The following is a 21,803-nucleotide window of genomic DNA, read 5'->3' on the forward strand; positions in this document are numbered from 1 at the left end:
ACTAATCCTTGTACCAGTGCTAATATACAAGCCACTTAGCAAATTTATTTTAATTCAAACCATAATGACATTCAGCCCAACATTTTACAGAAGTTAACAATTCTCCCGGCAAGCAGCAGCCGGCAGTTTCTGCGGTGCTAATATGCAGCTAAGTAGTTTGGGCTACTCAGACATCTGGCCCAAGTGAAACAGCTGGAAAAGCGCGGCTATTAACCTTTTGTTTGCAGTGAGAGCTGTCCCTACAGACGCCAAAAACGTTGTGGTAGACTGAAATGCCTCCTAGTAGTTCCAACCACTTTTTCTAATTGCAGGGAGTGGTGTTAATGTCTTCTTGTCCTCATTGTTGGGAAAGAGAATCCCGTCTGGTTTTTCCTATTTGATCTGTGTAATTTGTGTACACTCCATGACATTTAAGCTTACTAATACAGGCAGAAAAAGTCTTTATAGAAAAACATGTGTACCATATCTAAACCCAAAGAAACAGTGTCTCAGCCAGTGAGGACATCTGAGGAAAGGGAAATTAAATCAAAATGTGTTTTATTATTTTATTGAAAGTATAGGGCCACAGCAGTAATAATATCTGATGAGACCTAATCAGATAAATGTTGGTTATTATTTATTTATTCCCATTTTTTTAATGTTCACTGAAATTTTGTTTATGGAAAAAAAAAAAGGAAGCATGAAGAGCTTGTGTACATCGTCTAGAAAAAAACTTGAAACCTGGCCATTCTGAGGTTAGAACCCAGGCAGTCCGTGTGGACCTTCCATACAACTCCCTAAATACATCAGATTCTAAGGGTGTTGGGTGACTCAAACTGTTAAGCAGCTGCCTTCCTCTGGGGTTGTGATCTCAGGAACCCGGGATCAGCCCCACCTTGGGCTCTCTGCTCAGTGGGGAGCCTGCTTCTGCACCTCCCCCCTGCTTAGACATGTGGGTTCTTTCTATCAAATAAATAAAATCTTTTAAAATATCTATATCAGATTCTAATTCTTGCCTGGAATTTTTTCAGATCCAATTGAATTTTAAAATGCTCCATATAAACTCCAAAGGGGTAGTTTTTTGGGGAAGGTTTCGTTTCGTTTGTGTGTCTTGGGGGATATTTGTTCAGAAAAAGTTACAGATAAATAAATGATGATATCTACCTCAGCATCTTACGTGGAAGGCTCTTGTGTGTAACAGTCCTGGTCAGATACATTTAAAATTGCAAGTAGTAGTAAGAATGCAAAGTGACCAGGAAAAGCATCAGAGCATATGTGGGGAGAGGTAGGCAATGACAAAATTATAGCATATGGAAACTTAAAGTTTATGACCATTTTTTCCAGTTTAAAAAGGAAATCCATCACAATATTTTAAACAGGTGGGTGTTGATAACATGACTTAATTAGTGTTTTGAAAGCTATGTATGCCTGGGGTGTGGAGAAAGGATTCCTGGAGGAAAAAAGGGCAGGAGGTGAAGGTATCTTGGATTACACCAATGGCTCGAGGAAATAAATCAGTAGACTGGATAATGGATTTGGACTTAGAGGGTACAGAAGTAGACTTACTGGAGAGGACTCTAAGGGTTCTGGCTTGCATAGTAGGGTGACTGGTAGTGTTCTCCATTCATCAGGGACCATGGGAAGAGGATTGTGTATGAAGGGAAGTCCTTGAGTTCACTTTGGGACATAACAAACTTGAACTACATTTGAGACAACCAACTGGTGATGCAAGCACTCAACTGCATGAATTTTTTTGTTACACAGCAAAGTATCCTAGGATGGAGACATTTACTAATAAATAATTCTTATTTGAAGTCTCTTGCACAATTAAGATTGCTTAAAGAAAGAAACCAAAACTGACAAAAGACCAAGACAGAGATGAGTTACTTTATTACATGCTATGCCGAGGAGCATTACTCAACTTCAAAAAGCACCGGTCCTTTGGACTATATTGTAAATGGGCCCCTCGGAATTATGCAACTTGACAGCCCTGGACAGAAGTTTGAGGACCCAGTGACTAGGGGAGAGAAGGATAAGCTTATCAAGTGAGTGCATGTAAAGACAAATACGAGAAAAACATGGACCATATATGGCAGCAGAAGGAAAGAAAAAAGAGTATTTTAAGCAAGGCAACATGAGAAGTTACAAAGGTGGCTGAGACATCAAGTGTGGTGATGATATAAAAAAAGGACATGGAACTTGGCAACACAAAAGTCATGAGAATTCTTAGCAAGAATTATCTCAGTGGGATTATAGAGGTAGAAGCCAAATTGGAGTAGGCCAAGGGGTGAGCAGAGGTCTGACTGCAACTCTCAAATCTCATCACACTCTGAATTCTCTAGTACTGTTTACCTCCTTGCAGTGAACCTCTATCTGTCTCAGCCTCTCAAATGAAGTGTGAGTTCACTGATATTAGGACCGTATCCGATTCACCTTGGCATGCCTGTCTCATAGTACTAGTCAGAGTGGGCCTTCCAAATCACAAATCAGATCAGGTCTCAACACATCTAAAATGTGGCCCCTTCACCATCCCATCACAGTAGTCTTTATTCTCTTTCCCTTTTTGCATATTTTTTCTCTTTAGCACTTAACACTTTTAAGCAAACTCTATATATTATTTGTCCTACCTATTTTGCCTCTTCTCCATTAGAATATAAGTTCCATGAGGATGGGAATGTCACATGAGTTTTACTGCTGTTTCCTCAGCTCCAAAACAGTATTCTAAACAGAAAAGCATTGTTTGTTGAATGAATAAAAATTTCTAGTGCCTAATACGGTGCTGTATACATGATTGACCAATGATAAATTAATGAATAAACGTTTGTGTTATGACCAAATTGCATTGTTAATTGCTAAGATTGTATTGGATGAAAGGATGCAACTGATTCTTTTTAAAATCTGTTTGCTTGTCATTCGTTTTGATATTTATCTGTAACTCATCAAAATTGCAATATAGTCATTATGGTAAAATTCTTTGCAGCAATTTGAAACTTCAGGGTTTCAATGGCCATCCGTATCAATCCTGAAATTAGATTGATGTAGTGCTATCTACTCATTTGAATCCAATGCCTTTCCTGAAGCCTCAAAGTAAAGAAAAATGTTGTTTCTTTGTTTTCTTTTTTTTTTTTGTAATGAATTTCCCTAGTAACAGCACTGAAAATATGGATCGTACAAGTCTAAAATTCTTTTGTTTTTAATCTTATTCTAAGTATGAGCCTGACTTCTTTAAATTGAAGATAATGCCATAGACTGGGCTTGACTAAAAGGGTAGATTAAACAATTGGGTGAAAATGTTTATGGTATCTTTATGTCCTTCACTGATGTTTATTTCAAATTGAGTCACTTATTCCTCCAAAAATTTCAACTTACCAGGGTTTCATGTCATCTTTCTCCCCAAAGAAGATAAAGACCAAGTTGTTGAGCCATATCTCAGTTGACTTCATAAATTTATGACCTGTCACCAAGTATAAGTATGTGAAAATTGTCATAATGACAGAGATTAGTCTGTCCAGGGCAGAGGCGAGATCTTGATGCATAACTTCTAAGCAGAATAAACTATTCTCTCTGAGGAGCTTGGTGAATGCTTTTAAGAAATATGGTCCACCAGTGATACTGTCAAAAGAACAGCTAGCTGTGTTTTTGGAAAACAAAAAAAAACCAACATTTAATGATGACAGGTCTGAGGCACAGCAGCTGTGGCTCCCCTGAGGCCCAAACACTACAGAAAATGTGTACTGAGAGTATATGGCATGTCCAAAGATCATGGTGTAGGTTTCATGTCTAAAGTGAAAAAGAAAAAATAGTGAATTCATTCCTCTGGGACAGATTTCTACTTCCCTGCCTTTTATCTTATCCAAACTAAGATAACCTTATCTGAACTCAAATAACCTAACTTTTAAAATTCATTAGCATTCATGATAAATCCCTTTCAGAGCCTAAAAGGAAGGAAGCAAGAATTGTACTCTGATCCTCAAAACTGTTATAAATAGAGCAACTAGGGATTCCTTATCTTCTATCATTATAGAGACAATATCATAAATATCACCAACTATAGATTGTTTTTATTTTTTTATTTTTTTTTTTAAGGAAACCGCTTCTTTGCCTACTTGAAAATCTCTATGGTCCAGCCAAGGCACTCGTGCTTCCCAACAGGAATCTCTGATATCAATCAGCTCATTCAGGCTGGATCCAGCCCTCAAAGCCCCAGGGTATTTTAAGTGAAATGGCTTAAGGGAAGAGCAGTATTATGGTGCTGTCATTTGCTTGTTCTAAGGCCCATTTGGTTATATAGTGATATCACTTAGGTGTGTTTATCCATAAGAAACCTTTTCCCTGTGGTAAGTCATTCACCAAAGGCCTCTGTCTCCTGCCTAACTAGAACATTTCCACAATGCGAGTACAGGTAGTAGAGTCTGAGAAACCTCCCAAACCTGGTTTGGTCACTGACTATCTGTGTCACACTGAACAAATTACTTGAACTCACTGGGCTTCAGTATATTCCTTATGGAATAGGAGTAATTGATAATTCCTACTTAGTAAGATAGTTGTGCTAAGTAGTTGAGTGAAAAGTTCCAGGTTCAACTAGTATAACAAGGAAGCCAAGAACACTCAAAGGAGAAAGGATGATTTCTTCAATAAATGGTGCTGGGAAATTTGGATAACCACATGCAGAAAAATATAACTGGGGGGCACCTGGGTGGCTCAGTCAGTTAAGTGTCTGCCTTTGGCTCAGGTCATGATCTCAAGGTTCCCTGTGTCTATACAGCGATCTCCCTCCTCTCCTTCCCCTTACTCATGTGCTCTTTCTTTCTTTCTTTCTCTCTCAAATAAACAAAATCTTAAAAAAAAAAAAAAAAAAAAAAAAAAGGCAGAGGACCTAAATAGACATTTTTCAAAAAAAGACATCCAAATGGCCAACAGGCTTGTGTAAAGATGCTCAACAGTACTCATCATCAGGGAAATGCAAATCAAAACCACAGTGAGATACCACCTCACACCTGTTACAATGGCTGTCATGAGAAAACAAAAGATCACAAGTGATGGCCAGGATGTGGAGAAGAGAGTTTCCCTACGTACTGTCTGTTGGTTCAAAAGCTCCTAGGGAGTTTACCAGGTGAAATCTGAAATTGGCTCCCTTATTCAGAGGGCAGGGAGAGGCCAGAGAAAGAGATTGGAAGGTAGCAGTATTAATTAATAAGTAAAGGAACTTATTTACAAGGCTTGTCGTGGGTGGCTGCAAGACACCCGAGTAGATCTCTACACCTACCTGCCAAATTGCAAAAATTTATACACAGACCTCAACCTGGGTTCAATCATGTATACCGTCCAGATGATCTCAGCACTACATCACTATCTCAAAGCTATACCCTTGGGCAGCTCAAAGCTATACCTTGGCAGTGGAGAAGGCAAGTGGAAACCACATTCCAAGTGCAGGAGCCTCATATTACCCAAGTCTAACTCACAGGGCAACCAGTGGCAATGTCTTCTCCATGACTGCCCCCAATACTGTACCTTTTCTGGCCAATTCTTACAATGTCACATCTCCCTCTTCACCAGCGTGTCCTGAGTGGTCAGCAAGGGGTTCACTCATATTACCCAAGTCTAACTCACAGGGCAACCAGTGGCAATGTCTTCTCCATGACCGCCCCCAATACTGTACCTTTTCTGGCCAATTCTTACAATGTCACATCTCCCTCTTCACCAGTGTGTCCTGAGTGGTCAGCAAGGGGTTCACTAGGATGGAGGTGGCTCCGTTGGTGGCCATGTGGCTGCATTGAAGGCAGATGTCACAAGGACAATACAAGCACATCCAAGAGAAAACACATATTAAGACAACGATTCCCAAAAATCAGTGACAGCTTGTTCCAGTAAGAACCTCATGATACGAACCACTGATTTACTACATCTCTTAAGCCAGGATTCAGGATTCGTCAGGACATTCATCTATATGCTCATGTGATTTAAAAGATGATACATTAGCAGATCCATCAGGTGTGGACACACAATATTCTGTTTGGATAATGGCACAGGTATCTCCTTCTGAAGCAGTGTTAATGTCAAAGTCCATCGTATCTTGGAGGACAGCTTTTCTCATTAGAGATATTTTAGTGTAGCTTTGTTGGCTATGATTTGGATGCTAGCTCAGTGAATTTAGTAAGAGCTTCTGTGTATGCTATGATGTCTTTTAGGACAATGGAGAGAACAAAGAGAACAGCCAAATGATTGCATTGGTGGAAAACAGTGTCCATCTGGCCTTGAGAAGGGAGAGGTTGGTGGTGTTAGGAACTTGACCTGGTTGTATATACCATATATGTTAGCCAGCAGGGCATAGCCAGTGGTCAGGCATGAGAAAATGGACTGGGGACAGGACATGCCAGACCAGAACTCCCACCATCTCCCCTATTTCATGGTGCATATTCCATTCCAGATATAGCACATTCCAACAGGTCCAGCTTATAGCAGGACAATGCTTCCCAGCATAGTCTCCCCTTCACTCAGGGATGCAAAGTAACTTAGCCCAAAGGAGCATCCCACTGCAATTTCCAGTAGAGAATTCCTTTCCCAGATGTGATGGGGCATGGTGTTCTCAGCACATGAGCCACAGTGAGAGAGGGAGCAATGACTGTTTCCAATGACTTCCATACCTTTACTACATTAGGTTCCTCAGTAGGAATCTACAGTTTGGCACATGGGGCAACAGGCCCTACTGCTTAATTATTTACATGTATTGAGGCCTAAACAGTACTTCAGTCCATCCATGCAAGGTGGTTTTACCTGTTAGTAATTTAATCTGCTATTTTAATATTCCATTTCCCTTTCTACCAAACTAGGTGCTTGCAGGTTATAAGAAAGATGGAACCTTTATTCAATGTCATGCTCTTTTGCCTAATCTTACACATCATAACCTTTGAAATGTGACCCTCAATCATAGTCTAGTAGATAAGGATTTCTATACGTGGTACTCAACTTCTGTAATTCTCTGATGACGGCAGCCTGGTTTGCACAGCAGCAGGAGACAGCTTGGATTAGGCCAGATGCAGTGTCCACATAAGTCAGGGCATACTTAGAACCCTCACTTGGAAAGAGGCAGCCAATACAATCAATTTGCTAATCTATTACTGGCTGAGAACTCCAGTTGAAGGCCCCAGACTCCTTTGGCAATTGCCTTGGGCATTGTTCAAAACACACAGGACATGGGGTCACTACTAACCAAGTCACTGTATTTAAAGGGCAACCCAGCATTCTTAGCAATATTCCATCTCACCTGGGCACCGTGGTAGCTACTATGTCTATGCACCCAATCTGCTGCATCTACTAAAGGGTCAGATGCTAGGGCTCATATGGGAGCTAGGGTACCAGCTTCCTAATTGCCAGGAGGGTGTCAGTGCCTTATGAGCCAGGACACGGATGGCAGGGAGGACTGCCTTAGGCTCTTACAGATGGACCAAGACATCTTTCTACCTATCCTGACCCCACAAGGGCTTATTCAAGATCATATACCCTTTGGCCTCCCATTGTCCAAGCCATAGGATTCATCCATTTAGAAAAGCCCAATGTCAATGCAAAGGGTTAACATTCTGGGCTCATAAGTCACCACCAGCCAGACTGGTCTGAGCTCATCCCCCACCTACTACCCCCACCCCCACTCCCCACTAGCTGCTGCATTGCTTACTGTGTGAGAGGCTCTGCTCTACCCCGAGGAGAACAGTGTACACTGCTAGCAGCTGCAGCTCTACTGAGGTATATTGGGTTTCTGCCTTCTTCCACGGCTGGGACCAAAATCCTTAGACATTTTCCCCTGTGCTGTTTCTGTCACAGCGTCTGATCCATACCTTCCTGAGTCACAGACGCATCTAACTCAAATGGCAGCCCTGCTTGGGAGATGCCCAGAACTTTAAGTTGTTTCACTAAGTCACTCAAAAAGGACTCCGGCTGTTCTAATCATCTGTCCTACACATGTTGTTTTTGTTTTGTTTTGTTTTGTTTTTTAACCAGGGAATAAAGGACAGAGAGACACTGCATAAGGTGGGAATAAAACATCCTCAAACTCCCAAAATCTCTACAAAGCTTGCACTTCTTTCACAGTCTTAGGGGTTGGACAGGCTTGCACTGTACCAATCACAACTTCTGGAATGACACGCCTTTACCTGACCAAATGACTCTTAAAACCTTATGGTGATGCCTGAACCTTGAACTTTGTGTTCAGGATGCCATTGAGCAGAGGCAAATCTGCACATGTGAACATTGTATCATTGTAAGGGGCCATTTCACTAAAATGTGGGGAAGCAAGGAAGGGACCAGTATCCAGTTACCATCGCATGACATACTGTCAGGCTCTGCAGGTAGCCTTACGGAAGCATTTGAAAGGTTCATTGTTGTCCCTCCCACACAAAGGGAAATTGATCCTGGTTATCAGAGACCTAGCAAAGTCTTTTCCATGAATCTCCTTGAAGATGAAACACTTTTTTGCAAGACCGCTTTTTGCCAAAGCAGCAGAGTAAAACAGTAACTGTCTCAAATGACAAAAGCCAAAAAAATGGCCATGAGTGAAGATCTGATGAGAGCCCTCTGGAATGCCATTGAGACAGGAATTTGGTTATTTCTGTGACATACAGTTTTTAATTGACTGATAATACTGTGCCAGGGTATATCAGATTTTTAGAAATTTCCTAGAGTTATGCCCTAATGAAAGTAGCATCACTTCTTATTTGACAATGCTTCTCATGAAATACAACATATACTACATAATTGTAGAAACTTGGCTCTTTTAGTAGAGAAGGCTCAGTTTTCTTAAGTAATCCAACACCCGTTAAAGACAAGACACAGGATTTTTGTTTTCTAGATTACATTAAAAGAAAGAAAAATCTTTGTTTACAATCTCTTATTAAGAGTAGGTAAATAACCTAAGAACACTTTGGCTCTTTAACACAGAGAAAGCCAAATTCTAATTTTACACCAGTGTACTTTTGACATTAAAACCCACCTCCTTTTAGCTTACATAAACCCATTCCAATCCTAGCTTGACTACACATAAAATTCCTTTTTTTCAATATCCTTCTTCCACACACCTGCAACTTTCTTTCTATATCCATTCAGCTGTTATTTCAAAACTCCAGCCTGAATCAGGTTCCCCTCTATGTGGCTAATGCTGTTCGCTGCTATCTGCGATCTTCTCGAGGTTCTGCACAAAATTTGGGGCAACGGAATTCCCGCAGCAGTCTGTATTTTAAAAAGTCTCTCCCCCTCCTCCCTTTTTTTTTTTTTTTTTTTTTGCCTTCCGTCTCTGTGGATAATGTTTTTTGTTTATCTCCCGGGTGTGCACATTTCAAAGACGTGATAAGATTTACAATTTCAAGGGACAGAGAAAGAATGCAAGTTTTCTCCCAGAAGTCTTTTTGGGGTAATTGTTATTGCAAATGTTCCTTTGTATTAGGGCCCAGAAAGAGCATGAGGCAGTTTTTTTCTGTTTTCTCATCAATTACCATAACATCCTCTTCTTCATTCTCTCACCACTTTCCCAGAAATTCCATCTCTCAGGATTCTAATCAGACTGTCACAAGTACCTGGATCTTAAGACAGCTTGCGTCCTCCGAGTCTTACGGAAAGGCAGCTAAGGCCTTTAATTTACTATCCTGCCCTCCCAGCTTGTCTGCCAGCCCCAAAGCCAGCAGAGCGGTGGACACTCAAAAGCTTTCCTCTTACCTGAGCTCTTCTTCCAACTTTGTAACTTGAACTTCAGCCTCTAGTTGGACGTCCGCGGCCAGCCCACTGTGCAGCCCTGTGCTTCCCTTCTCCACCTCAGCGTACTCTGCGCAGTTCCACAAACAAGCCTCTAAATCAGCCAACATTTTTGGGGTGTCCCCATACTCACACAATACTCCTCAGGCATCTGGCATGTGAACCACGGACCACCTCTCCTTACACAGAGGTTACAGACCATTTCCCCTGTGGATGCCTCTTTCCAAAGGCTATGAAACTTAATTAAGAGGCTTATCCCAGCCACCCTACCCCACAGAGAGGTCAATGGCCAACTCAGGATGTTCCCCCCTCAGATGTCTCATTTCCACGGACTGTGTCTTTGATCTCCTGGCTGGCTCACAAATGTTTGGTTTGCAAACTCTGAGGGAGCTTCCCAGGTGTGGTCTGCAACTGGCTTCCATGTGCACAGGGTAGAGAGAAACCAGTGAAAGAGGCAGCCACTCCAGATTGGTAGCAGCAGACTTTATAACCAAAGAAACTTACACACAAGCCTTGTCTTGGATGGCTGCAAGATGAGTAGGTCTCTGGGCCCATCTGCCAAATCTTCAAACTTTATATAGAGGTTTCACCTGGGTTCAGCCATGTGTACTGTGCAAGTGTACTCAGCACATATCACTACCTCAAGGCTATGTCCTTGGGGCAACCTCTGAGTAGGGGAGGCAAGTGGAACTCATGTTCCAAGAGTAGGAAAGGAGGCGAGGAGCCTCTGTTTGCTGGGGTCCAGCTCAAAGGTCAAAAAAAAAAAAAAAAAAAAAGTCACATCTTCTCAATGATCTCCCTCAACATTGTTAGGAATATGAATTGGTACTGCCAGGATGGAAAATAGTATGGAGGTTTGTCAAGAAATTAGAAATGCAACCATTGTAAGATCCAGCAATACCACTCTGGGTATGTATCTAAAGGAAATGAAAACAGGACTGCAAAGAAATATCTGCACTCCTACATTCATTGCAACATTATTTACAATAGCTAAGACATAAAAACACCTTAAGTGTCTACCAACAAATAAATGGATTGAGAAGATGTGGTTTATACATACAATGGAACATTATTCAGCCATGAGAAAAAAGCCATGGGATGACATGGATGGAACTTGAGGGCATTATGCTAAGTGAAATAAGTCAGACAGAGAAAGACATGTCCTCTATCATCTCACTTATGTGTGGAATCTAAGAAAGTTAAATATAGAAAGAGAGAATAGAATGGTGGTTAACAGGAATGAGGGAGTGGGGAAAATGAGATGTTGGTCAAAGGGTAAAGCTTCCAATTTTAAGATGAATACTTTCTGGGAATCTGATGCACAACATGGTGATTATAACTAATAATACCATATTATATACTTGCAATACTTGCAAGTTGCTAAGCGAGTAGATCTTAAATGTTCTCACCACAAAAAATAAATAAATAAATAAATAAATAAATGGTAATTACGTGAAGGGATAGAGGTTTTAGCTAATGCTGTGGTGGTAAGGAGTTTGCAGCATATAAGTGTATCAAGTCAACACATTGTACACCTTAAATTTACACAATACTAAATGTCAGCTATTTCACAATAATCTGGGGAGAAATAAATCATAAGTAAAGGGGGCCTGAACAGAGCTAGAGCTCAGTCGATAGCTGTGGCGTTCCCAAAGTCAGGCTCCCAACTACAAGATTATGGAATTCTCTCACATGAATTATCATATTGGTGACATGACAATCCAATAAGGAAGTGGACTCCACAGCTGACTTGTAAAAATTAAAATCCTAGTGCCTCGTGTGCGCAATAGCATCAGAATATTTGAGAAGAGCATAGATGCCAGGCAGTAACAACTCTAAATTAGTTTCCACTTGACTAAAGTTTTTTGATCTCTATTTGTGAGCCAATTTTGAGAAAATGTTAGACTCATAAAGATCCTTTCTTGCATCGCTAGAGATATCTTTTTAATCATTGAAAAATTCATGTGTAGCATCTCTTCTTACAATATGTTACGATAACACACTGTGAAATGTGAATCTAAAGCATCAGGTAATTTGTAATTCAGCTCTGGGAGCCTATTGAGGGAGAGAAGTTTTGGAAGCAGACTGCCTACGATCAGGCCATCCAGCATCACAAGTGAAAAACAGCTTGTTGGCATTTGGATTCTTACTCTGAACTATTTTATATTCCTAATACTTACAGAAATGAAGAGAGGATTAAGAGAGGTGTCTATTTTCATCTCTTCATTGCCACCTCAGAATTATATTTAAACCTTCAGAATAGGCAAAGACCAAATTCTCAAAAATGTATAAAACAAGTACAAACAGTCATCGGTCCTCTACTTAAGGGATGCCTACTGTGTACAAAGATGTGAAAAAACTGGAAATACAACAGTAAGTAGGAGAAACAGTGTATCTTATAAGGGGCTTACAGGCGAATGCGAGATCACAGTTAATGTAAAAGAAATTGAGTAGTGCTCAGGTTATAATTCTCGTCTCAAAGTGACCGTTTATTCTAATCATGCCTACATGTTCCTTTAGTAAACAAGATTCATTCTTACTGTGATGCACAAGTTATACTCAGTTAAATATGCTGCATTTGTCAGTATGGGATCCGTGTAGCTGCTCCCTCCCTGACAAATAGTAAACAAGATCAGTAAGATTATCTATCCTGTCTCACTCACTGAGGATTAGAATTGTGATCTTCAGCACAAACTGATCACCTCTGTTCCCCGTTGGTTGCAGCACTCCTTGTTATTGTGACGGGGGAGGTATCTTCATCTTATTTAGAAACTACTTGTCTCTTTTGCCACTTAAAAATGTCAAAGCTCGGGATCCCTGGGTGGCGCAGTGGTTTGGCGCTTGCCTTTGGCCCAGGGCGCGATCCTGGAGACCCGGGATCGAATCCCACGTCGGGCTCCCGGTGCATGGAGCCTGCTTCTCCCTCTGCCTGTGTCTCTGCCTCTCTCTCTCTCTCTCTGACTATCATAAATAAATAAATAAATAAATAAATAAAAATTAAAAAAAAAAATGTCAAAGCTGACTTCCTTAAGCCTCATTTTCACCAGTGGCTCTCAAAGAGGGAGTAGAGTGGTTCTGAGACTAGCAGCCCTGGCATTGGAGGGGAACTTGCTGGAAATAGAAACTTGAGGCCCTATTCCAGACCTATTAAATCAGAACCTCTGGGTGTGGGGTCCAGCAATTTGTGTTCACAAGCTGTGCAGGTGATTTGAAGCATACTGAAGCTTGAGAACCATCATTCCAATCCAAGGTCATTCCCCTGGAGATCCTTCCAAGATTGTCATTCACATTTCCTAGAGCTACACAGTCCCTTGAGGTAGTTAGTAGTCAGTGTGGCTTTGCAGCTTTTGAAATGGGGCTAGTCCAAACTGAGGTGTCCTATGAGGGTAGAAATTGTCCAGACTTCGAAGATTTCATTTAAAAAAAAAAAAAGTAATTTTTTGATCAATAAACTTTATTTTTTAGAGCAGTTTTGAGTTCACAGTAAAGTTAAAAGGAAGGTACAGAGATTTTTATATACCCTTTGCTCCCACATATGCATAGCCTCTCCCCACCCCCATTAACAATATCCCTCACCAGAGTGGTACATTAATTATAATCAATGAATTAACACGTTATTATTATTTGAAGGCCAGAGTTTACATCAGGGTTAGCTTTTGGTGTCACACATTCTATGGATTTGAACAATTGTAAAATGACATTTATTCACCATGATAGTACCATAGAGAATAACTTTACTGACCTAAAGTCCTCTGGGCTTCACCTGTTCATCCTTCCTTTCCCCTGAACACCTGAAAACCACTCATCTTTATACTTTCTCTGTAGTTTATAGAGTATGTGGCATTTTCAGATAGGGTTTTTAAACTCAGTAATATATATTTAAGGTTCTTCAATGTCTTTACATGACTTCAAAGCTCATCTCTTTCCAGCACTGAATACTATTTCATTGGATTAGCACAGTGTATTTATCCATTCATCTACTGAAGAATAATTTTGTTGCTTGGAAGTTTTAGCAATTAAATATAAGGCTGTTATAAACATTCTTATGAAGGTTTTTGTGTAGATAATGTTTCCAAGCCATTGGGGTAAATACCAAGGAGTGAGGTTGCTGGGTCATGTGGTTAAGAGTATGTTTAGTTTTGTAAGAAACTTTCAAACTGTCTTCCAAAGTAGCTGCATCATTTTGCATTCAGGCCAACAATGTACATGAGTTTGTTACATCCTCACCAGCACTGGGAATTATCTGTCTTCTGGACCATTCTAATAGGTGTGTAGTGGTATCTCCTTGTTGTTTTAATTTGCAATACCCTGATGACATATAATGTGGAGCATCTTTTCATATGCTTCCTTGTTATCTGTATATTTTCTTTGGTTGAGAAGTCCGTTCAGGTCTGTGGCCCATTTTTAATTGGGTTGTTCATTTTTTTTATTGCCGAGTGTTAAGAGTTCTTTGCATAATTTGGATAGCAGTCCTTTATCAGATGTTTCTTTTGCAGATACCTGGCGTATCTTCTCATTCTCTTAATCAATAATATTTTTTCTTATTGATTACATATTGACATGATTGAATTTCTGAGGTGTTGGACTAGATATAAAACCATATTGAAATTGGCTTTACTTTTTAATCTTTCCTTAATGTGGTGACTAGAGAATTTAGAAGTTCATATGTGGTTTACATTTTTTGTCCATATTATATTTCTATCAGACAGCACTGTGCTAGAGTCTTACATTTCTTTTTAGAAAAGTCTCCCATTTCACTGTGATACATGGTGCAGAAAGCAATCCTAAGCAATAGCAATAGGAGTTCTGAGATAAATACTATAGTAATGAATTACAATGAATTGTGAAAAACATTGAAAAGAATTTATTAAAAAAAAATATTACTATATGTTACTGTAGTCAAGAAAACAATCCTGAAAAAGGAAACACTTGCCCTAAATCAATTCTACTAGCAAATGTAAATATTATCACTTATACAAGATTGAATATCTATTATGACTGTAGCCTCATGCCAGGAACTAGATGTTAAACACTGCCTTCATTTCAAAACTCATATGTTCATACTCTGTGTTAAAATGACTGCTTAGAAAAAAAAATTTAAAAAAAATGACTGCTTAGCCTGAATATGTTGGACATAAATGTCCGCCTACCTTTTCAGACCCTCTTGGACTCATCTGTTTCTTAGTACCAGGCCCTCTTGCTTTGCCTTAGCAGCGACCAGTCATCATGGAGACGTGAATGAAGAGCTCCACTCTAGTGCCTGGGAACTGGTTTTCCAGGCAGCTGCCAGCCTAGCCAGGCAACACAGTCCAGAGCTACTGGGAGAAAGAGAACTCCCCTTGGGTACATTTTGATCAATGAGAAACAGAAAATGGCAAGTGTACACAGATTCGTGCCTTCTTTTTCTCCTCCAGCCTAGTAGCCCAGAGAGGTGTCCTTCCACACTTCGTCATTCAGCAGAAGCCATAGTGCTGGCCACTCCCCGGCATTGCATCCCTGCCTGTTCTCACAAACATCTGAATCCAAACACAAGATGAAATGCTAGGTGGGTCAGAGAGAAGGGAAGCATAAACAGGTTAATGAGCTGTGAAAAAGCAGTTGGGGTCATGAATCAGAGGCCTCATTACATAGAGATGATGTGTGGACTGAGGACAACAAAAGTAAATTTCTTCAGTTAAAAAAAAGAAAGCATGTTTAGTTCAAATGAAAGGATTTTTTTTTTCATTTCCATGCCATATGAGGATGACTTGTATTCTGTGCAATATAAGGGTTATTTCTGAAATATAGTTAATTTCCTGCAGTTGAACAAAAATAGCTTCTGTAAGTAACAATTGACTCACTTTTTTTACTATATATTTAGAGGTAAAATGAAGATCCTCCAATAGAAAGCTTCTCTGACTTATTCTTAGGTCACCTCCTGCTAGTTGTGAATGTGACAGAAAAGCTAGCTCATTAGTGCTCTGTAGATGCTTGTGTGGGAAGACTTAGCATCCCATTTTACTTAGCTGTTTGACATTTTTCTCTCTAATGTGTAATCTACTGAGAGAAGCTAATCCTCAACTCATCCTGCTCAGTGGGAAGTGAAGAAATTGCTAATTATCCCATCGTGAATCCACAAGTACTATAAAATTTGGTTTGGGTGTTTTGTATACAGCATTAATGAACTAACACCCATTCCTCAATGCGGTGATCTAAAAGTAGGATGTCTACCGGATACTCGCCTTATATTTGCGCTGGGCGAAAAACTAGGAATATAAAGGAAAATTGCCTTCACATGTTCACAAGTGGCTGGGAAACAGGACTGTCACATTTCTATAGGGGCAAAGGTAAAGGAAACTTCTGAGAACAGAGTCCCACAAATGCCAGGGAAGAATGTGATATCCCAACATGAAGGACTCCTAAGAGAAAAGTCACAATCTGGCAGGCCCTTTGGCTGAATTCAGCTCACAGACAGGTTGAATTCAGCTCATTTGGTGTTTTTATAACAAGAGCTAGTTGCCAAAATTTAAAAATTGGCAGGCTGCACATACAAATGCAATCTTTATTTCTGACTTCCTTTGAAAAACAGGTCAATCTAGCATACCGGTCCCACGTTCCATGTGGCTTCTGTTGGGTGGAGCAGGGGAGCACGATCTCCTCAGTTCACCTCTGTTCCTCCCACCCCAAAACTCCTTCTCTAATTCATTTTACGAATTCACCACCTGTTAGGATTCTCAGTTAAGAATTTTTCTACACTTCAATTGCATCTGACATGATAGATTTTTAACACGGGGATATTCTGGGACAGTGGTTCCCAAGTCTGAGCACACACTAGCATCACCTACAGAGCTTTAAACGCTGCTATGAGGCCACTTCGGCCTCATAGTCACCAAGTCCCCCACCTCTTGGGTATAGCACTCAGGCATAAGGGTTCCTCAGAGCTCTCCAAGTTATTTCAATATGCAGCTATGGTTGAAAACCATTATTCCTGAAAACTTTTCAAACTCCTGAAACCTTTTTCCACAGAATTTGACAACCAGGTAATGCCTTATCAGGAGCAGGAAGACAGCAGATGGGATGGCAAACAAAGGGGCAGGCGAAGGGGAGACAGAAATTGGTTACGTCAGGGGTTTGTAAGCTGGTTGCACATTAAGATAACACAGGGAGCTTTGGACAAAAATCTCCTGTTGTGGCACCACTGCCAAGTTACTCTGATTTGAACGATCTGGTTTAGTACTCATTCATCAGTATTTTTTTTTTTAATTGCCTGGTTTTTCTAGGAGAAAGCTAGGGTTGAAGACACTGGTTTAGAGCACTTACTACAACATAGAGTACTTACCTGGGTAGGAGTTATTTACTCACCTAATGATGAGCAAACAGACAACTAGATATCATTGAACAAACCTGCCTTTCAATAGATCTCATTTTCTTCCTGTGTGTACATCTGACCTTCAGCTCACTTTAGCCTTTGAATTTCCATGAAAAGTTATCACGTCTCCAAACTTAGAGGGTGAGTTTCTAATTGAGAGAGTCTACAGTATAATTTCATTTTTAACATATATTTTAAATGCCTACCAGCTGCTGGTTTCTATCTTGCTTCTTGCTCTGTCTCAAGAACCTAGTGTGGAATCTGGCACCTGGTAGACTCCCAGTAAATGTTTGCTGCATTTAGAATAGAGCCGGAGACTTTTCATGAATTCTAACATCTGCCTCTAAATTTTCTCTTTGTTCATCCTTAATTATAAAACAAATACCACAATACGGTCCTTTGCCCTTAAAATAATTTCCTCAAAGTTTTAAAATATAGACTTATCTCAGAAAATTATTTACTAATTTAAACTCTTCTTGGGGTAACTGCTTTCATTATTCAACAATCCAGCACCCTTGTCACCAGCTCATAGTTTCTTCTCTTTTATCTTCGTTTTTGAATTTCTGGTTCAAATTGCAGAGGATCAGAGCTTTTGCCAGACAACTTGAGGCAGCATGGATCAGGTAAGGAATAAATTTGCTGTCTACCATCAGGGAAACAAAAGTTATATGGAGGAAAACAGGAGGAAAAAAAACTATACATAATCAAAAGGAGGCAGCAAAGTTACAATCAGGAGAATACAAACAGAAAGGCTGAGAAGATGAGGACAAAATTTCATGCAAGTAATAGAATCAGTAGAAATGTTCAGAACAGAGACAAAAAGTAGTGCCTTCCTGGTGATAGACATGGAAACCTCCCTAAGCCATAAGAACGTAGACAAATGTATTGTTTATCATCATCTAGGGTTGGATTTACCTATTTTATAAAATTCCCTCAAACTAAACTTCTTCAGCTCCTAGACTGTTATCACTTGGAAATGATATCCTACCTCATGTGTGTGAATTTTGTCTCATATTGATGAAAGCAACACTTCTCAAATATCCTCTAGACTGCTGACCACGGTGGCAACTGCATATAATTGTCTTTCTCCAACTCATTTATAGATTGGGCTCTGAGGCAGATTGTATTTTCTCCAGAGAGCTCAAATATCTGCCATTCTACATGTTCTTGTTAAACTTTTCCATTCCCCTATTGAGAAATGGAGTTGACTTTCACTGTCCTTGAGTCTGGGCAGATTTGTGACTTGTTTGTAAGCAATAAAATACGCTAGAAGTGATTCTAATGATTTTTTTAAGGCAAGAGATAAAAAGTGATGTAGCTTCCACTTTCATCCCTATGACACTTGCCTTTGGAGCTCTTGAAATACCACATAAGAAGTACAACTACCACGGGGCCATCATGTTTCGAGGCAGTTCAAACTAGTTAACACAGAAAGAACACCTGGAAAAAAATTACATAAAGAGAGAAACATGGAGGCCCCTGGGTAGCTCAGTCAGTTAAGCGTCTGCCTTCGGCGGACTTAGGGAGCCCCATCTGGGGTCAAGCCCACATAGGGCTCCCTGCTCAGCAGGGAGTCTGCTTCTCTCACTCCCTCTGTCCCCTTCCCCCCACCACTCATGTTCACTCTCTCTCTCTCAAATAAATAAAATATTTTTAAAAAGAGAGACAAAGATGCACAGCCAACCCTGCTGCTCCCTCTCTAGCCACCGATGACTAAAACTGACTGAGAGATTCTTAGCCATAATTATCCAGCCATGTCTTTCCAGAACTATTTACCAATAGAACTGTGAATTTTAATAACAACATAATAGCCGTTGGTTTAAGCTACCAAGTTATAGAGTAATTTTTTTTTTTTCAATAAGAAAAGCATTTTTATTCCATGGCTCTTTCTTTGGATACAAAAGTCCCTACTTAATCAGCGGTGTGCTTGTAAACAACCAGTTCTCAGGGTTGAGGAGGTGGGGTGAGGGGTGGGGGGGTGGTGGGAGGAGACCTAATTTGTAGTACTGGCTGATTACCTTGTAGTTTCAAGCTACCAGCCAAGATATCACTGAAAGTAGAGTTGGAAAGACTTACAGTGGCACATCATTATGCTTTTTCCACTGTATGGACACAATAGGTATAAATAGCCTCAAGAGTATAGGTCATCATCAATTGTAGAAAATAATTTGGAAGAGGTGAATTTTAAGTTTATCTATCTTTGTTTTTTATACAGGTAATTTTAAATATATACAATTTAATGTTTAATGATAGCAGTGTCCAACTGGCAGCTTACAGAATTCCCGAGAAGTTAACTGTCGGCTCCAGCACACCTCTGTGCTTGCTTGCCCTTCTCTATTACTCTGATCCTCAGCCCTTCTGTAAGTGCCAGCACTTAGGGAAACATGTCAAATGTCAGGTAAGATCTTTTTGGTGCGTACTGTGCCTCCCACTCAGCATCCATCCCATTTAGCCTCCCAGCTTGCCCCAGTGACTTCCATCTGATTATCCATAATCATCAATATCAAAATCCATTTCCCAAATCAATTTACTAGGACTTATTATAGTATGCCCCAAAGTACCTCAAATTCAGTTTACAAAGGGTTGAAGTAATCGTCTTTCTCATCATCCCTTTTCCCAGTTCTTTATCTTGTTTAATAGCATCATGAAACCCCTGGTCCCTGAGCATGCATGAATTCCACCCTCTCCATGTCCAGGCATCAAGAGATCTTGTTATTCCAAGAGATTCCTTTTATCCTGTTATTCCTGTTATAGCCCTCAGATTTCATCATTGTGTTTACTTCTCTCCGCTTCAGATGTGAATATCATAGTCTGGGTATTGATGCTTTCTTGATAGTTCACTGTAACAGCATCCCAACCTCTGGGCTTCTACTTATCCTTCCTCCACTCTGACCTCGGGGTTCCTTTCCTGACCATGCTGTGTTTCTGTGGGTTGCTACCATTCTTCCAAGATTGTGAGGAATAGTAGCACGTATCACAAGCATTTCCACTCCGTAATTTTGTTGTCCACTGGAAACAAACAAGAGTAGGCCCCCGGGGCACACACAGGGTTTATATATACACCTTTATATACACAATGTCTTAACTCAAATTACAAAATTATTTATTTATTTTAAAGATTTATTTATTTATTCATAGAGACAGAGAGAGAGAGAGAGAAAGAGGCAGAGACACAGGCAGAGGGAGAAGCAGGCTCCATGCAGGGAGCCTGATGTGGGACTCGATCCAGGGTCTCCAGGATCACGCTCTGGGCTGCAGGCAGCACTAAACCGCTGCGCCACCGGGGCTGCCCTCAAATTACAAATTTAGTCTGAATTTTCCTATTGACCAGTACTTACCCTGCTTGTGGAATTCCACTACAATTCAGGTCATTTAAATTGTTCATAATCCATTTCAGAGATATTTCTCCTTTGTATCTGTACTCTCTAGCAAACCCAACCAATGGAAATTAAAATCTATATGAGAGATATTTGCTATGGTCTTGAGATTAGTCTTAATTTTTCTCCCTGATTACACTATGAGATAGAGCTATAGAAATACAATTATGGGCACCCAATTTAATTCTTGAGAAAAGATTCCCTCAGGAGTTTTGTCACTTTGATCAACCTTAATTTATAACAATAGAACCATCTGGGTTTGATTTCTGTGGACACCAAATTAAAAGAAAATCAGTTAGTTTACCCACACTTCACCTCTGAGCTGTATCATTTCATTTAAGTGACAGTAGCTGCATAAGCAAAAATATATTGGATTTTTTTATTAACCCTAATTCATATATTCAGTATTTTAATCTTAATCCTAAAGTACTTAGGTTCAGCATGAGTTGCTAAAATGAATAAAATTCATTGGATCATAAAAGAAGATAGAAAAGTTAAATGATCTGAAATACATTTTATATGAGACTCTCATTTTTCAATAAACCTTCAGAAAACATGCCTGTATTCTACAAGAAGGGATATATTGCAGACACATTGGAGGTTTCAATAACTTCTGATGTTCACAATGGATTATTTAGATGCTTATAACCGAAAGAAAATGTTTTCCATCAAAATATGCTGAATTACATTTTCTAGGGATATTTTTCCAATATAGTCTTATACAGTGGGGGAAAAAGGGCTTTAGAAAACTATCTATCTTAAAAAGAAAAACAAATTTTACTGTGAGATCTTCATGTTCTTCACTCCCATATAGAGAGTTTTTCACTTCTTTAAAATCTGGCTCAATATAGACAGCTACACACAAGAGTTGTTTTCCTCTTCATGATGCCTGCCTCCTGAATGCTATTTTGTACTTGTCAACCACGTCCCAATGTTGTCAGCCTCCCATTTGTCAAAGGCACAAATGCCACTTGCAAGATTTTACCACTTCACCTAAAAAAAAAAAAAGATGGCATTTCCACACAACTGTCATGGGATTTCTTGTTACGCCACTTTGTTTTGATTATTTCCCATGCAGAATGGGATGGATCTTGAGCTTCAGATAGAAAATAAATTGCAATGAACTATTATAGAGTGTTACTTGGATTTTCATAGTGTGCTGCTTTACCAAGATCATTTATGCATTCATTCACTACCCATCCACGTCTTCATGTAGTATTTATTTTAATAATGGTTGAAATTTATTGAAGACTTACTCTAAGCCAGACCCTGTGCTCAGCTTTTCGCATGTTATCCCATATATATCCCCTTACAATCTTAGAAGAGGTTGTACTTAGTACAATAATAGTACTTAGGTACTA

This window comes from Vulpes vulpes, chromosome 5, assembly GCF_048418805.1.
Source record: "Vulpes vulpes isolate BD-2025 chromosome 5, VulVul3, whole genome shotgun sequence".
NCBI classification, from domain to species: Eukaryota; Metazoa; Chordata; class Mammalia; order Carnivora; family Canidae; genus Vulpes; species Vulpes vulpes.